Source organism: Acinonyx jubatus, chromosome A2 (genome assembly GCF_027475565.1).
Source record: "Acinonyx jubatus isolate Ajub_Pintada_27869175 chromosome A2, VMU_Ajub_asm_v1.0, whole genome shotgun sequence".
NCBI classification, from domain to species: Eukaryota; Metazoa; Chordata; class Mammalia; order Carnivora; family Felidae; genus Acinonyx; species Acinonyx jubatus.
In genome coordinates, this window is record NC_069383.1 from 89,094,935 (window position 1) to 89,113,098 (window position 18,164).

Below are 18,164 nucleotides of genomic sequence, written 5' to 3' on the forward strand. Positions count from 1 at the left end.
CTCTTGAAAAAACAAGAGATAAAGATTTTCTAGGATGCTTCTTCCCTCGTCTTTCCTGAAAGACAATGAGGGCCACTGAAAGAAAGCCCTGGGCTCCACAAGGGGGTTGCTGCCCAGGAAAGCCCCGGAAAGCCCCGTGGAAAACTTGAGGCCAGTTCAATAACAAGGAAGGTATTTGCATTTCAGAAGGATTCTTCAGTTTCTAATAGGATTCCTTCAAATGGCAGCTTCCTGAGGATATTTAAGGATTTATTTACTGATCCTTAACTTACTTGTCAAAGGAACTGGCTGAAGGGCAGAGAGATTTTGAACTGACATTTCAGGAGTACCATCCTCAAAGGGTGATCAAGCGGAAAGGAAGATGAAGTGCTTTTGAAATGATAATGTGAAGTAATGGGGACAAGTATTTGTTTCTTCCCATCTTACCATCTACTGTATAAAGTGAAGCCCAGATGTGTTGCTCTACATTGACTATGTAATTAATATTTCCTTGATAGGCAATCCTTGGTTGTTGCCATAACATTTTTCTAGAAGCCACCATGTAAACTGGATATCATAAAACAGGTTTCTGCAAAGTGGATTTTATATATATATATATATATGTGTCTGTGTGTGTGTGTGTGTATACATACATATATATACATATACATATATATGTATATATGTATATGTATATGTAAAAATATGTATGTATATATGTACGTATATACATATATGTATATATGTACATATATATGTACATATATGTATATATGTATATATATGTATATATATGTACGTATATATGTATATATACACATACGTATATATGTATATATGTATGTATATATGTATATATGTACGTATATATGTATATATGCATATATATGTATGTATATGTATATGTATATATGTGTGTGTGTGTGTATATATATATGTGTATATATATATATATATGTATATGTATATATATATATTTTTTTATACCATGGGACCAAGGTTATAAACTTGGAGTTACATTCCTGATTAGGGACCGGGCCTCAAACACATTAGATATGATTTGATTACTTCTATCCGAAATGCAAAAATAGGGGCACGTGGGTGGCTCAGTTGGTTAAGTGTCCGACTTTGGGTCAGGTCATGATCTCACGGTTTGTGAATTCAAGCCCCACATTGGGCTCTCTGCTGTCAGGGCAGAGCCTGCTTTGGATCCTCTGTCTCCCTCTGCCTCCCCCCACCCACCCGCGCTCGCATGTGCTCTCTTTCAAAACTAAATAAACATTAAAAAATAAATACATAAAAAGAAATACAAAAAGAAATTCACTTTGAACTCCATGGTCATTATCCATAGTAAAATCATGCTCCTATAAAGTGGGTGTAAAGGGACTGTGTGCATCCCAGGGGGGCTCCTTTTACTCCTCCTGACCTGATGTGTCTGTCTTGACTACTGACTGTTGACATGTATTATGTCATCAGCCTAACTGTGAGGTAGGGAAGGCAGGTGTTGGTCCCCGAGTTCAACAGATGGGGAAATAGGTTTCTAAATGCATAGCTGGTTGGAACCACAGCAGGGACGTATGGTATGGGTTTCCTTTCTCTTCCTAAGTCCATTCACTTTGAACCATAGCATAGTGTTCCCGCAAGATGGTGGACATCATGGTTTTGCTTCTCTGGCCTCTTGGGGGGGGGGTGCTGCTTTAAATGCACATATATTCTAGCCCTGCTCCCCCCAAACTCCTTTTTTGGTTGCTACTTCTATTTTTTTTTAAGTGAGCTCTATTCCCAATGTAGGGCTCGAACTCATGACCCTGAGATCAAGAGCTGCATGCTTTACTGACTGAAGCAGCCAGGTGTTCCTGGTTGCTACCTTTTTTTTTAAGTTTATTTTTATTTATTTATTTTTATTGTATTAATCCTAAGCAGAATCCGCACTGCCAGCACAGAGCCTGATGCAGACCTCGAACTCACGAACTGTGAGATCGTGACCTGGGCTGAAGTCAAGAATCTGACGCTTAACCGATTGAGCCACCCAGGCGCCCCAACCTGGTTGCTACTTCTAAATCAAAATGCCTTTCTGTGTTTTTATGGGGAAACTGAGGGCTATACAAAGTTTTAAAGAAAATGTGAATAATGAATCACACAGAAGAAAAGTGCAAGGCATGGTACAACATAAATGTGACCTAAAACTGACATTTAAAATAAACATTTACTTTGCAATACTCCTATTTGTTTTTTCTAGAATTTAAATGAGACTTTTGGAACCAGATTTTTAAAAATAAACTGCAAACTGTCCCTAGGGAGACCTAGCTGACACCTTTTTTGTTTCTTTCCTAAAGTTCCCAGCCAAGGTTTTCAAAATCATTCCCCTGACCTTAGAGTTGCTGGAAGTGCAGCTTGACAGTGTGTTGACAAGAACAGTGACACTTCACACTTCATTGGAAAGCCATAAAAGCATGTTCCAGGTCATTAACTGTGACTTTTAAGAGGAGCTGCTTGCAGCTTTTGGGTAGTGGGATTAAGGAAAATTTCTTTTACCACTTTCATAGCCTTAAAAAAAAATTGCTTAAAAAATGGATTTCAAATGCACAGAATGCAATTAAAACTCCTGATTCACGGCACACTCGCATTGTTGGGTCATGCACGGCCATATTTTACTTCGTATTGTTTTTCTTTGTAAATCAATGTCTGCTGAAAGCAATGCCCAGCCAAGAACTAGCATATCCCCAATGGTTTCTCTTGACCCACCACCTCTGCCCTCTGTGTCCTGCAGTCCTCTCCTAAATTCGGTGTTGGTCATTCCTTTGCCTTTTGAAAGTGAATTTTTCCAAACATGCTTGTGCACCTAAATAAAGACAAAATTGGTTGCTTGGTTAATAAAATTAGGACCACACCGTATTTAGTCTTCTGCGCTTTTTTACGCAACATTGATTCTGAGACATCCATGTGGTTAGTAAAACTGTAGTTCATTAATTTTCACCTCTGTGTTATAGTCCACTGTGTGATTCTACCAAATTTTATTTCTCTTTTCTCCTGCCAATAGATATTTGGTTGTTTCTATTACTTTTTCTGTTTTTTTTTTTAAGTTTTATTTATTTAAGAGAGGGAAAGGGAGAGAGAGAGAGAGAGAGAGAGCGTAAACAAGCATGCCAGCATGAGTGGTGGAGGGGCAGAGAGAGAGGGAGAGATGGAATCAATCCCAAGCAGGCTCGGAGCTGGCAGTGCAGAGTCAGACTCGGGGCTTAAACCCACTAACCATGAGATCACGACCTGAGTCAAAACCAAGAGTCAAATGCTCAACCCACTGAACCACTCAGGCACCCCTTTATTTCTTTTTCTAATGCAAACATTTTGGTTATGAACATTATCCCATCTACTTTATAGATCACACAGGTGCCTAATTTGGGGGGAGGGGAACTAGATGTGGAATTACTGGGTCTTTAAAGATTTTATTTTTAAGCAATCTGTACCCAACGTGTGGCTCAAACCCACAACCCTGATATCAAGATTCGCACACTCCAGCCACTGAGCCAGCAAGGCACCCCTGGAATTACTGGGTCTTAAAGTCTGAAACAACTTTCAGATGACAAATTATTTTTCAAAGTGGTTATATTAATTTACACCTCTACCAGCAATGTGATCACATTGATTCACACTCCCTTCAAACTTGATGTTGCCAGACTTTGTCACTTTTATTAATAGTTGTACAATGATATCTCTGTGTGGTCTTGATTTACATTTTTCCAATAATGAGGTTGAGCTGTGTTTTATATTAATTAGCTGTATCTATTTCCTCTTCTGTAAAAGACCTGTTTGAATCTTTGGCACAGTTTTCTATTAGGTTACTTTTCTGTTTATTTGTTGGTAGGAATCTTTATACATTCTGCATGCTAATTCTTTGTGTTGTCATAACTTCTCCCACTTGTAAGTTTTAGTTTCTTTACAATATGTTGATGACATGTTTTGATGACGCATTTTAGTGTCTCTGAATTTGTTAATAACACCTTTTATGATTAGTGTATTTTTGTATCTTGTTTAGAAAACTCTTCCGAATCTTAAGATCAGAAAGATTTTCACTTAACATTTTTTTCTAAAGGCTAAGGTTTGCTTTTGACATTTAAGTTTTTAATGCTTCTTGGTATGATGTTTGTATATGATGTGAAGTAAATTCAGATTTCTTTTTTTCAGCCCCATTGGTTATTCAGTGTTTCTTTTCCCCACTTTCTAACTTCCAACGTGTCTTAAAAATTCAAATATGTACAGGTCTGATTCTGGGCTCTCTATTCTACCCATTGGTGAGTTTTTTTGTTCCACACCATTACCACACTGCCTTCATTACTATAACTTTATAATAAATCGTTATATCTGCTAGGATAATTCCCCTCATTATTTTCTTCTTCTTTTTCTTCTTCTTCTTCTTCTTCTTCTTCTTCTTCTTCTTCTTCTTCTTCTTTTTTCTTTAAATTTTAGTTAGTTAACATTCAGTGCAGTATTGGTTTCAGGAGTAGAATTCAGTGATTCATCACTTACATACAACACCCAGTGCTCATCCCAACAAGTGCCCTCCTTAGTACCCATCACCATGTAGCCCATCTCCCATCCACCTCCCTCTGTCAACCTATAGTTTGTTCTCTGTCATTAAGAGTCTCTTGTGGTTTGTTTCCCTCTCCTCTTTTTCCCTTCTGCCCCTATATTCGCCTGTTTTGTTTCTTAAATTCCACATATAAGTGAAATCATATGGTATTTTTCTTTCTCTGACTGACTTATTTCACTCAGCATAATACTTTCTAGCTCCATCCACGTCATTGCAAATGGCAAGATTTCATTCTTTTTGATGGCTGAGTAATATTCCATTGTATATATACCACATCTCCTTTATCCATTCATCAGTTGATGGACATTTGGGCTCTCTCCATAGTTTTGGCTATTGTTGATAATGCTGCTTTGAACATTGGGGTGCATGTACCCCTTTGAATCTGTATTTTTGTATCCTTTGGGTAAATATCTAATAGTGTAATTGCTGGATTGTAGGCTAGTTCTATTTTTAGTTTTTTTGAGGAACCTCCCTACTGTTCTACAGAGTGGCTGTACCAGTTTGCATTCCCACCAACAGTGCAAGATGGTTCCCCTTTCTCAGAATCCTTACCAACCCCTGTTGTTTCTTGTGTTGATTTTAGGCATTCTGACAAGTGTGAGGTGGTATCTCATTGTGGTTTTGATTTGTATTTCTCTGATGATTCTTTTCATGTTTGTTAGCCATCTGTATGTCTTCTTTGGAAAAGTGTCTATTTATGTCTTCTGCTCACTTCTTCACTTGGGTTATTTGTTGTTTTGTTTTGTTTTTATAGATTTTAGATACTAACCCTTTATCAGATATGTCATTTGCAAATATCTTCTCCCATTCTGTAGGCTGCCTTTTAGTTTTGTTGATTGTTTCCTTCACTGTGCAGAAGTCTTCTGTCTTGATGAAGTCCCAATAGTTCATGTTTGCTTTTGTTTTCCTTGCCTTTGGTGATGTGTCTAGTAAGAAGTTGCTCTGGCTAAGGTCAAATAGGCTGCTGCCTGTGTTCTCCTCCAGGATTTTGATGGTTTCCTGTCTTACATTTAGATCTTTCCATATAGTTATGGGTCCATTTCTGGGCTTCTATTCTGTTCCATTGATCTATATGTCTGTTTCTGTGCCAGCACCATACTGTCCTGATGACTATGGCTTTGTAATATAGCTTGAAATCCAGAATCATGATGCTTCCAGTTTTTGTTTTTCTTTTTCAGGATTGCTTTGGCTATTCAGGGTCTTTTGTGGTTCCATACAAATTTTAGGACTGTTCTAGCTCTGTGGAAAATGCTGGTGGTATTTTGGTAGGGATTGTATTATATATATAGATTGCTTTGGGTAGTATAGGCATTTTAATAATGTTTGGTTTTTTAGGAAATTTTTCAAGGTTTTTATTTTATTATTTTATTTTTAAGAGAGAGAGTGTGAGCGAGCAAGGGAGGGGCAGAGAGAGAGGGAGAGGTAGAATCTTAAGCAGGTTCCTTGTGAACCTGGTGAGAGGCTTGAACTCATGAACTGTGAGATCATGACCTGAGCTGAAATCAAGAGTCGGATGCTTAGTGGACTGAGCCACCCAGGCACACTTGTTGGGGGATTTTTCATTACTGATTCAATTTCCTTGGTGGTTATGGGTCTGTTCAAATTTTCTATTTCTTCCCATTTCAGTTTTGGTAGTTTGTGAGTTTCTAGGAATTTTTCCATTTCTTCCAGATTGCCCAGTTTGTGGCATATAATTTTTCATAATATTCTCTTATAATTGCTTGTATTTCTGTGGTGTTGGTTGTGTTATCTCCTCTTTCATTTCTGATTTTACCTATTTGGGTCATTTTTCTTTTCTTTTCGGTAAGTCTGGCTAGGGATTTATTAATATTGTTAATTTTTTCAAAGAGCCAGCTCTTAGTTTCGTTGCTCTGTTCTACTCCTTTTTTGTTTGCTTGTTTGTTTCTATATTGTTTATTTTTGCTCTAATCTGTATTATTTCCCTTCTTCTGTTGGCTTTAAGCTTTATTTGTTCGTATTTTTCTAGCTCCTTTAGGTGTAAGGTTAGGTTGTGTATTTGGGACCTTTCTTGCTTCATGAGATAGACCTGAATTGTAATATACTTTCCTCTTACGACTGCCCTTGCTGCATCCCAAAGGGTTTGGACTCTCGTGTTTTCACCTTCATTTGCTTCCACGTATTTTTTTAATTTCTTATTTGAATTTACTGGTTAACCTCATTCACTCTTTAGTAGGATGTTCTTTAACCTCCATGTATTTGAAGACTGTCCAAATTTTTTCTTGTGGCTCACTTCAAGTTTCATAGTGTTGTGATCCAAAAATATGCATGGTATGATCTCAATCTTTTTGTACTTGTTGAGTGCTCATTTGTGACCCAGTATGTGATCTATTCTGAAGAATGTTCCATAGGCACTACAAAAGAATGTGTATTCTTCTGCTTTAGGATGAAATGTTCTGAATATATGTTAAGTCCATCCAGTCCAGTGTGTCATTCAAAGCCATTGTTTCCTTGTTGATTTTCTGCTTAGAGATTCTGTCCACTGTGGTATGTGTGGTGTTAAAGTCCCCTACTATTATTGTATTATTATCAAAGATTTTCTTTATGTTTGTTATTAATTGATTTATATATTTGGGTGTTCCAAGTTGAGGGCATAAATATTTACAATTATTAGATCTTCCTGATGGATAGGTCCCTTAATTATGATATAATGCCCTTCTTCATCTCTTGTTACAATCTTTGGTTTAATATCTAATTTGTCTGATATAAGTATGGCTACTCTGTCTTTCTTTTGATGTCCATTAGCATGATAGATGGTTCTCCAGCTGCTTTCTCTCAATCTGCCTATGTCTTTAGGTCTAAAATGAATCTCTTGTAGGTAGCATACAGATGGATCTTGTTTTTTTTTTTAATCCATTCTGATACCCTATGTCTTTTGATAGGAGTGTTTAGTCCATTTACATTCAGAGCAATTGTTGAAAGGCATGAATTTAGTGCCATTGTGTTGCCTGTAGAGTTAATGTTTCTGGTGATGTTCTCTGGCGCTTTCTAGTCTTTGTTGATTTTGGTCTTGTTTTTTTTTCTCCACACAGAGAGTCCCCCTTAAAATTTCTTGCAGGACTGGTTTAGTGGTCACCAACTCCTTTAGTTTTTATTTGTCTGGGAAACTCTTTATCTTCCTTCTATTCTGAATGACAGCCTTGCTTGCTAGAGTATCCTTGGCTGCATGTTTTTCCCATTCATCATGTTGAATATATTCTACCACTCCTTTCTGGCCTGCCAAGTTTGTGTGGACAGATCTGCTGTGAACCCGATCTGTCTTCCCATGTAGGTTAGGGACTCTTCCCCCCCCTTGTTGCTTTCATGATTCTTTCCTTTGTGTATTTTGTGAATTTGAATATGATATACCTTGGTGATGGCTGACTTCCATTGAATTTAATGGGAGCTCTCTGTACTTCTTGGATTTTGATGTCTGTGTCCTTCCCTAGATTAGGAAAGTTTTCAGCTATAATTTGCTCACATAAATCTTATGCTCCCTTTTCTCTTCCTTCACCTTCTGGGACCCATATGATATGAATGTTATTAAGTTTTAGTAAGTCGCTGAGTTCCCTAAATCTATCATCATGATCCCTGACCTTTGTTTGCCTTTTCTTTTCAGCCTCATTATTTTCCATAATTTTATCTTCTATATCACTAACTCACTCCTGTGCCTCTTCCATCCTCGTTTTTATGGCCTCCATTTGGGTTGTAGCATTTTTAATTTTGGTATGACCAGATGTTAGTTTTTTATCTTTGCAGAAAGGGGTTCTCTGGTGTCTTCTATGCTTTTTTCAAGCCCAGCTAGTATCCTTATAATTGTTATTTTAAATTCTAGTTCAGACATCTTACTTATATCTGCATTGATTAAATCCCAGGCCATCATTTCTTCCTGTTCTTTCTTTTGAGTTAAATTCTTCCATTTTGTCATTTTGGAGGAAGAAAAATAATAATAATATAATGAAATAAAAATTTAAAAAAAAATCAGATAAAGGAAGCTAGATCCTAGGTGTGTTTTAGTCTGTTAAGAGAAGCTGTCATGTTCTCTCCCTCAAATTATGCAGATTGTTCTCTTAATCCTCAGATAGATTTCCTAGGTGTTCAAAATGGTTTAATGTTGATCTAGCTGTGTTTGAGGGATGAGACCAGCCCAGCGTCCTCTTACTACTCTGCCATCTTAACTCCTCCCCGATTCTTTTCTTTTATTCAAAAATATCTTGTCTATCTTTGGCCTTTTCCTCCTCCATATATATTAAAATCAACTACTCATGTTCTATGAGAAAACTTGTTGCGATCTTTTCACTGTAATTGATTAGATTTTTTACTGTAATTTACTGTAATTGCAGTACATGTGGAGGTCAATATGGAGAGAACTGACATATTTATGATAAAGTCTTCCTATCCATAAAGATGGGATATTTCTCCATTGAGATATTCTTTAATGTTTCTGCTAAAATTTCCTAATTTTCTATGTATAGATTTTGCACATCTTTTGTTGATTTCTCCCCTAGAATTTTTATCATTTTATAGTATTGTAAATAAATAATATTAATATTTACAAATAAATTATTTTAAAAATTGTGCCCAGTATATGGAAATGAAATTGAATTTGTTATATTTATCATTATCAAAACCTTCTAATAATTTGTTTTTAGATTCTTGAGGGGATTTCTATCTAGACAATCATATCATCTATAAATAATGACAGTTTTATTTCCTCCTTCTCAATCCTTATGTTTAATTTCCTTTTTGTGACTTATTGTGTTGCACAGGACCTCTATAAAGTGCTGAATAGAAGTGATGAGAGCAGGCATTTTAACTTCATTCCTAATTTTCTTTTCTTTTTTTTTAATGTTTATTTATTTCTGAGACAGAGAGAGACAGAGCATGAGTGAAGGAGGGGCAGAGAGAGAGGGAGACACAGAATCAGAACCAGGCTCCAGGCTCTGAGCTGTCAGCACAGAGCCCGACGCGGGGCTCGAACTCACAAACCATGAGATCACGACCTGAGCCAAAGTCGGTCTCTCAACCAACTGAGCCACCCAGGCGCCCCCATTCCTAATTTTCAAAGGAAAATGTCCAGTGTTTTCTTACTTAGCATGACTTTTTATTTTAAGGGTTTTATTTAAGATTGGATGTTAATGAGATTTTTGAAGTCTCATACAACATTCTGTTTTCATTTCATTGGCCAGACTTTAGCCATCAAGCTACACATGGTACAAGAGAGGCTGGGAAATAGTCTTTTACTTGGGTGGCAAAGGGCAAATGGAGTTCGGTTAATTTGAGATAGAAAGGAAGAATGGATATTTGGTGTTTACCACATCTTGGGGATGTTATCCAGAAACCAAGACGGGCAGTTAGGCTGGTATCACTGGATAACTTGCAAGACATAAAAATGTCTTTCCATTAAATTATAAAAACAAATAATGACACTAAAAAAAAAAAAAAAAAAAGATGCAAGGGATTTCTTTAGCCCACAAGTCAACCTTCCTGATCGTAGAGCTCCAATCTGGGGCAAACCCGAGACTCTCCTTTTGTCAGAGAGAGAAGAATAGAAAGCACATCACTGTTCATTTATTTTATTTTATTTTTAAAAGTTTTTATTTATTTATTTTGAGAGAGAGAGAGAGAGAGCTAGGGAGAGGTAGAGAGAATCTTGAGCAGGCTCTGAACCATCAGTGTGGAGCCCAATATGGGGCTCAAACCCACCAACTGTGAGATCACGACCTGGGCCAAAACCAAGAGTCAGATGCTTAACCAACTGAGCCACCCAGGCGCTTCTGTTCACTTGTTTTAAAATGCTCAAAATGGGGGCACCTGGCTGGCTCAGTTAGTGGAGCATGCGACTCTTGATCTCAGGGTCATGAGTTCAAGCCAATGTTGGGAATAGAACTTACTTAAAAAATAAATAAGAAATAAATAAAAATGTTCAAAGTGGAATTACTAGGGCCAAAGGAAAATCTTCATGGTGAAATGAAAACCGGTTTTAATTCCCAGTGCCATTTGTTACCCTACCACCTCTGCTTCCTTGTACCTTTAAGGTGTTCCACCAGCCCAGGAAGCTCAGACACTACACTTGGTGGGTTGTTCCCAGAGAAATGCCGAGGGAACCAAATGAGTTAATGCACAGGTACTATATATTCAAAAAATATTTTTGCAGTCTTTGGTAGAGAAAAGGCTTAATGAGCTTGGGCCCTTTGCGCACACTGAGTCTTGGTCATGACATTAGAAAAAAAAAAAAGACATAGAAAAATAAATAGGAATAAGATTTCCAGGGCTAGGGGAGGGGGGGAAAGAGAAAGCCGGATGCTCCTGGGAGTCTCCAAGGGCTGGAGCCCCTGTTGATGCACCTGGTGAGGACACACTGGGTAATAGATGACAGAGCTCCAGACAGTTGTGAGGATCTGAGGTCAGAGAGCACCCGTTTCTGCTGAGTGGGGCAGTGGGATGGAAATGCTGGTAAAGTGTGTGTGGGAAGAGGGGGGCTTGGGATAATTTTCAGCCTATCAGGTTTCTGAGCAGTACAGAAACATCCAGAAAAGTATGATGAGAAAATGAGTGGGAGAAAGCAGACCGACCTGAAGGGGCCTTGAGGGTGAGGTTGAGGAAGACCCAGCTCCCAGGACCAGTTGCTGGCTCCTGGAACATCTCAGGGTATTTGGTACAGGTGGTGGTGGTGGTGGGGGGGGGTGATGGGGGGGGGGTAGGGTGGCCTCATCCAAGACCAGAGGGGGGACAAGGCCATCAGGGACAGATGGTGCCTTTCAGAGCTATGATAATATGTAAATGTAAGCTCTCCAGAATCTAAATGCCATCTTGGAGAGGAGGAGGGGGAAATTTACAAATTGAATTCACTGAGTTTAACCTGAAGCAAATGAATTACCAGAAATTTATCTAAGATTATATTAATAGAGCCTCAAAAATGGATATGATGAGCTATAGAAGATACACATTGTTACATACCAGTGTAGTGAGAAAACATTTTACCTTTTGCAATTTCAAGACTCCAGGGATACATTGCAAAATAGCCCAGCACAATACAGGCTCCTCAACTGCAGGAATAGTATATTCATTATATTTGTATCCCCTGTACCTAGCAGAGTGCCTAGCACTTAGCAGATACTTGATCAATAGTTGTTGGATGAAACTGTTTTCCAACAAGTTCATTAGCCGTTTGTGTGTCTCCTTTAAATGGTATGCATCTACTTATTTAATCAATCTGAAATTTATTTGGGAGAGTAACATGAGAATCTAACTTGCTTTTCCCCTAAATGTCCAATGTTCTCAGTATCAGTTATTGAATGATGCTTCTATTATCCATTGACTTCTGACATTTCCTTCTATTCTAAGTCATTATTTATAAGATGGTATATTTCAGGGCTAGCTATTGTACTGCCATCATAATCATCCTTAGGAGAGGGAGAGAGATTTCACAGACACCTAAGGGAAGACAACATGAACAGGTAGGCAACAAATGGAGTGATGCGGCCACAAGCTAAGGAAGCTGGCAAGTACTAGAGGCTGTAAGGTCGGGAATGGACTCTCCCCGAGAGCCTCTGGAGGGGGTGCAGCAGCCCGGTTGACACGTGGATTTCACAGAGGAAAACGGATTTGGGGCTTCTGGCTTCCAGAACTGAGACAGAACAAATTTCTGTTGTGTCAAGTCATCCGCTTTATCGTAATTTGTTATCGCTGCCTCAGGAGACACATACAAATGGTGAATGGGTGAGACCTGCCTGGGAAGAATTGCTAAGGAGACCCAGCAAAATTCTAGACATCTGAAGCAGCATCAATCTGCACAGCCAAATGACCTTTCCAGCAATACTCAGCAGTCTTAACGTAGAACAGGGAAAGCTGACGGAATGATCTGTGGTTGGGATTCTGCTAGCCAAGGAAGTAGAGAATACTGGCATGAGAGGAGTCACCAGGCAGGGAAGAAAAGTGAAACCCGAGGAGAGGGGGAGAAAAGGACGCAGTGGGAAAGGTCAGAATGAGGGAATTGAAAAGGTGGCAGGTTTTGGTCAAAAAATCAAGAGAAGGGGCAGCTAGGGTAAAAAGGTCTAGGGTGCGGTTAAGGAGGTGAGTGAATCAAGTGCCATGGAGGAGACACGGAAAGGAAAGCACTCTCTGGTTCTTGAGAATGATATTGTCATTAAGGTTCTATACACTCATCTGAGATCTCTGCCTGGGTCACACAGCCACCTTCTCAGTTCGGATCATAAATCACCACATGCTGTAAAAAGACTGAAACTTATGTAAATCAATTTCTCTATTTCTTCAAACAACCTAGCAATGGTCGCAATAGTCTTTACATTCCTCATATGCAATGATAGTTTGAGATTCCTTCCAACAAATTAGACAGAAAGCTAGTTTTTCAGGTCTGCACAGAAGTAAAGGTCTGCAATGTTGTTTTTTGTTGTTAGGAAACAATGCTACTCAACTTTAGTATGCATGTAAATCATCAGAGGAACATTAAAGTGCAGATTCAGGTTCAGTAGTGTGAGACTTAAGCCCACCGACCCAATCAAAGGAGGGATGCAGAGACTAGGAGCACGGTGAAGTGAGGCTTTAATCAATGTTCTTGCAAAGCCGGGTGTCTGAAGGACAGGCACACTCAGGGCAGTCACAGCAGACAACTTATTTCCTAGTGTGCAACTCCCTCCCCTGATTCCTCATTGGCTGAGTACGACAGAGGTTACAGCCTTATCCAGATGTCATCTATGCCCATGTAAGGCAGAAAGTAGTCTGACTGGAACAAATGTATATTCCCTGAGGTGACACAGAGACTTTCAGTCACTCTTCCCTTTGTTGTTTGGCGCATGCTCACTGCAAAGTCCGTGAGAATAAGTCCGTGAAACAGAGCGGAAGAACCAGGAAGTGAAGTGTCTAAGGGTTTGGGACTCTGTTGTGGGGGGTGGGGTACGTACATATTTCCAATAGTTTGTAAACCTACTGTTAGCACAGCCTTTATTTGGTATTTCTGAAAATGAATCATCTCCCTTACTTCTCATAATAGGTCTGCAGTGGGGCCTAGAATTCTGCATTTCTTCTGGCTCCAAAGTGACCGTGATGGCTGCTAACCAGTGGATGAATCAAATTAAATATTTTCCTTTCTAAAAAAGGGATCCTTAAAAGCATGGCCTATTTGAAAGTGATCTTCCACATCAAGGAAATGACGCTTCAGCAGAACCAATGATGAATTTGTCATTTTGATCTCCTGGGATTATGATGATGAGTAATGGGATTGTAACAGGGAATCAAACCATATTTTTTTTTTAATTTTTTTTTTCAACGTTTATTTATTTTTGGGACAGAGAGAGACAGGGCATGAACGGGGGAGGGGCAGAGAGAGAGGGAGACACAGAATCGGAAACAGGCTCCAGGCTCTGAGCCATCAGCCCAGAGCCTGACGCCGGGCTCGAACTCACGGACCGCGAGATCGTGACCTGGCTGAAGTCTGATGCTTAACCGACTGCGCCACCCAGGCGCCCCAAAACCATATTTTTTGATGAGGAAAACAAAGGCAAAACGAATGTAGATAAATTTAAATTTCCTTATAACTTGCAGCCCATTGACAAATACTTGAGACAGGCAGAGTAGGGCATTCTTCTAGTAACTCCTTAACGTTAACGCTTTGCTAGAGGGAAAACCACCTTAACTTGATAACAGCTAGGCCTCCAGGATCCTGAGTCTTTTTTAGAATATGAAAATCCTTTTGGAAACTTTGTATTTACCTCCCCCAAATCCAAAGTATATAACCAATTGCTGTTCACAATCCCAGGACAGCTCTTCCTGTCCACGGGTCCTGTCCCTGTGCTTTAATAAAACCATCTTTTTGCACCAAAAATATCTCAAGAATTCTTTCTTGGCCATTGGCTCTACACCCCAATACTTCAAACCCCATCACCTTGGAATGGAAACATGAGATAGTTCATATCTATTAGTATAAGTGAATTTAGCAAGGTTATATAGCATACAAGATTAATATACAAAAATAAGTTCCATTTCTATATAAAAATATGATTACAATGGCATAAAAATATTGACTACTTAAGGATAAATCTGACAAAACATGTACAGACTCTGTACACTGAAAAATACAAAACACTGCTGAGAGAAATTAAAGCCCTATACAAATTCAGAGTTATACCATGGTCATGACTCAATATTAAGATGTCAATTCTTTCTGAATTATCTATAGATTCAATCCAATCAAAACCTCAGTAGGCATTTTTGTAGAAATTGAGGAGCTGATTCTAACATTCATATGGAAATGCAAGACCTCTAATAGGCAAAACAACTTAGGGGGAAAAAAAAGTGACAGGACTACCATTACCTGATTTCAAGACATAATAGTAATCAAGACAGTGTAGTATTAGCATTATCAAGATAGACAAATGGCTCAGTGGAGCAGAAATATAGCACAATTGGCCCACACATATGGACCCCCCCCCCTTTTTTTCCCCAAAGGTACAAAGACAATTTGATGGAGAAAAGACAGCTTTTTAACAAATGGTGCTGGAACCATTGGATATTAATATGCAAAAAAAAAAAAAAAAAAAAAAAGTTTGATATATATCATGTACCCACCACACATAAAAATCAACTCAAAATGGACCACAGTCCAAAATGTAAAACCTAAAACTATAAAACTTCTGGAGAAAAAAATGAATACAAAACACACAAAATTAAAAACTTGTGGGGCACCTGGCTCCATTCAGCATGTGACTCCTGATCTCAGTGTTGTGAGTTTGAGCCCCACGTTGTGTGTAGAGATTATTTAAATAAAATCTTTAAAAAAACAAATAGAAAACTTGTATTCTTTGAAAGAGAAAATGACATCACAGGACCAATGGACTTGTATCTAGATTATCTAAAGAAGTCCCAAATCTCAGTAAGAAAAACACAGTAAGCTGGCAAAAGTCTTGAGCAGGTACTTCACTGAAGATATGCAAAATGGCACATAAGCACATAACAAGATGCTCCACATCATTAGCCGTTAGAGCAATGCAAATTAGATCCACAATGAGATACATGCCCATTGGAATGGCTAAAATTAAAAGACTGACCATACTAAGTGTTGATGAAGATGTCAAGTAACCAACTCTCATACATTCCTGGAATTTAGAATGGCACAACCACTGTGGTATTTCTTAAAAAGTTAAATGTAACCCCACCATATGATTCAGCTGTCACACTCCTATTTATCCCCAAGAGAGGCACATGTCCATAAAAAGCTGTTTACATGAATATTCATAGCAATTTTATTTGTATTAGCCTCAAACTGGAAAGAGCCCAAATTATCTACCAGCACATGAATGTATATGCTATTTGTGGTACATCCACACAATGGAACAACACTCAGCACTAGAAAGGAATGGGCTGTTGATATGTGCAACATGGATCTCAAAATAATTCTGCTGGGTGAAAGAAGTCCCACAAAAACAAATAGATACTGTATGAATCCATTCACAACTCTAGAAAACGCAGACTAACAGCAACAAAAATCCACGGCTGCTGGGAAGTAAGTGGGATGGATGGGTAAGAGGGCTTACCAAGGGTCACGAGGACATTTTGGTTTTGACTTACATAGGTTTATTATCTTGATGTGGTGACAGTTTCACAGACAGTTATATATATATATATATGTATATATATATTATATATATAATATATATATATAAAACTTTTATATATATATAACTTTTTTTTTTTAATGTTTACTTTTGAGAGACAGAGCATGAGTGAGAAAGGAGCAGAGAGAGAGGGAGACACAGAAACTGAAGCAGTCTCCAGGCTCTGAACTGTCAACACAGGGCCTGATGTGGGGTTCAAAACCACGAACTGCAAGATGATGACCTGAGCCGAAGTCGGCGCTTAACTGACTGAGCCACCCAGGCGCCCCTAAACTTTATACTTTAGATATGTTTAGTGTATGCCAATTATACCTGAAGGAAACTGTTTTCAAGAAATTATATTAACTATATTTTTCAAATTTGACTAGCAAGGCTTCACCTGTAATTACTATTCTTGTATAAGTAAAATCCAAATTGTAACAGCAAGAAATGGACTCTGATGGCAGTATTATAAATTATACCATAACAGTATCTTATTTTGATCAGTTCAGTTTAACTGATATTTTCAATTTGTATGTTCCACAACATAAGAATTGCTGATATTGATCAAATTTTATATATTACTAGCATGACCCCAAGATACAAGATGGTGTAAATTTGTGGTTAAGTTTACTATCCTGAAACAAAATGGTAGCTGTTATATTTTCAAAATGAACATATACCTTCTATTTTATATAGATTTCAGTGACAATCACCATGTAACTGTAATTAGAGAAAGATAATAGGAGAAAAACGGTTTCATTTCCAGACGAAGGAACAAAACTATTATTACTTATACATGGTATAATTATTCACATAAAATGCAGGAGAAAAAAGATGTAGGGCAATCTATAAATTATTAAAATTAATGAGGCTTAGAAAGCCTCATTTTTGTAGAAAATCAATAGATGAAAAAAATCAGAAGTCCTATATGCCAGCAATGAACATTATATTTTAGAATATAAATGATAAATGATAAATGTTACTATGTATAATAGTAACAAAAGCTATAAGACACATAGACATAAATCTAAATTTTGATCTAGAAAATTATAACTTTATTGATGGATATGAAAGACCTAAATGGATATATTGTGTTCATAAATAGAAAGCCTTTGTATTATAAATATGGTCATCTTCTCATATTGATCTATTAACTGAATTCAATTCCTTTCAACTGAAGTCCCACAAAGGTTTTTAAGAACTTGACCAGCTGATCCTAAAATTTATACAGGAGTACAAGGCTCACAAAAGCCAAGATGACTGTGAGTAAAAACAGTGATGGTGCTCTTGTGCTTATCCTATCAGACATCAGACAGCAATTTTTACTGTAAAGTTACATATAATTAAAGAAAGATAGGGCTATATATGGTGCTGGTACAGAGCATACAGAAAGAGTTACAATTCATATGGAAACTTGACAGATGACAGAGATGACTAAAAGATGCACTTTTAAAAAAGGGTACTATGAAAATTGGGTAGGGAGTATGGGAAAATATAAAAACTAGATCCCTACCTTAAACCATATACAAAAATGCACTGCCAATGGCTTAAAGACCTAAAAGTGAAAAACAAAACTATCATATTCAGAAAACAGGTGAGTATCTTTATGATCTTGAGAACTGGAGGCACAAAAAGCATAAACTATGAAGAAAGAAAGTTAAATCAGTATTAGGATAAACTTGTGTAGGACAAAAATCATATGGTGAAAATACAAGCCATGGACAGGGAGAAGATATCTGCAGACTATACAAATGCCAAGGAATTAATATCCAGAATAAAGAGCACCTCAAATATACAGGGGAAAAAAAACCCACCACAATAGAAAAATTGGCAAAGGGTATGAATAGGCAATACAGAGTAGGAGAAAACTAAATGGCCAATAAACACACAAAAAGATGACCAACCTCAACAATAATCAGAGAAATACAAATTAATAAACATCGAAGATTTTCAAACATTTCAAGCCCATCAGATTGGCAATA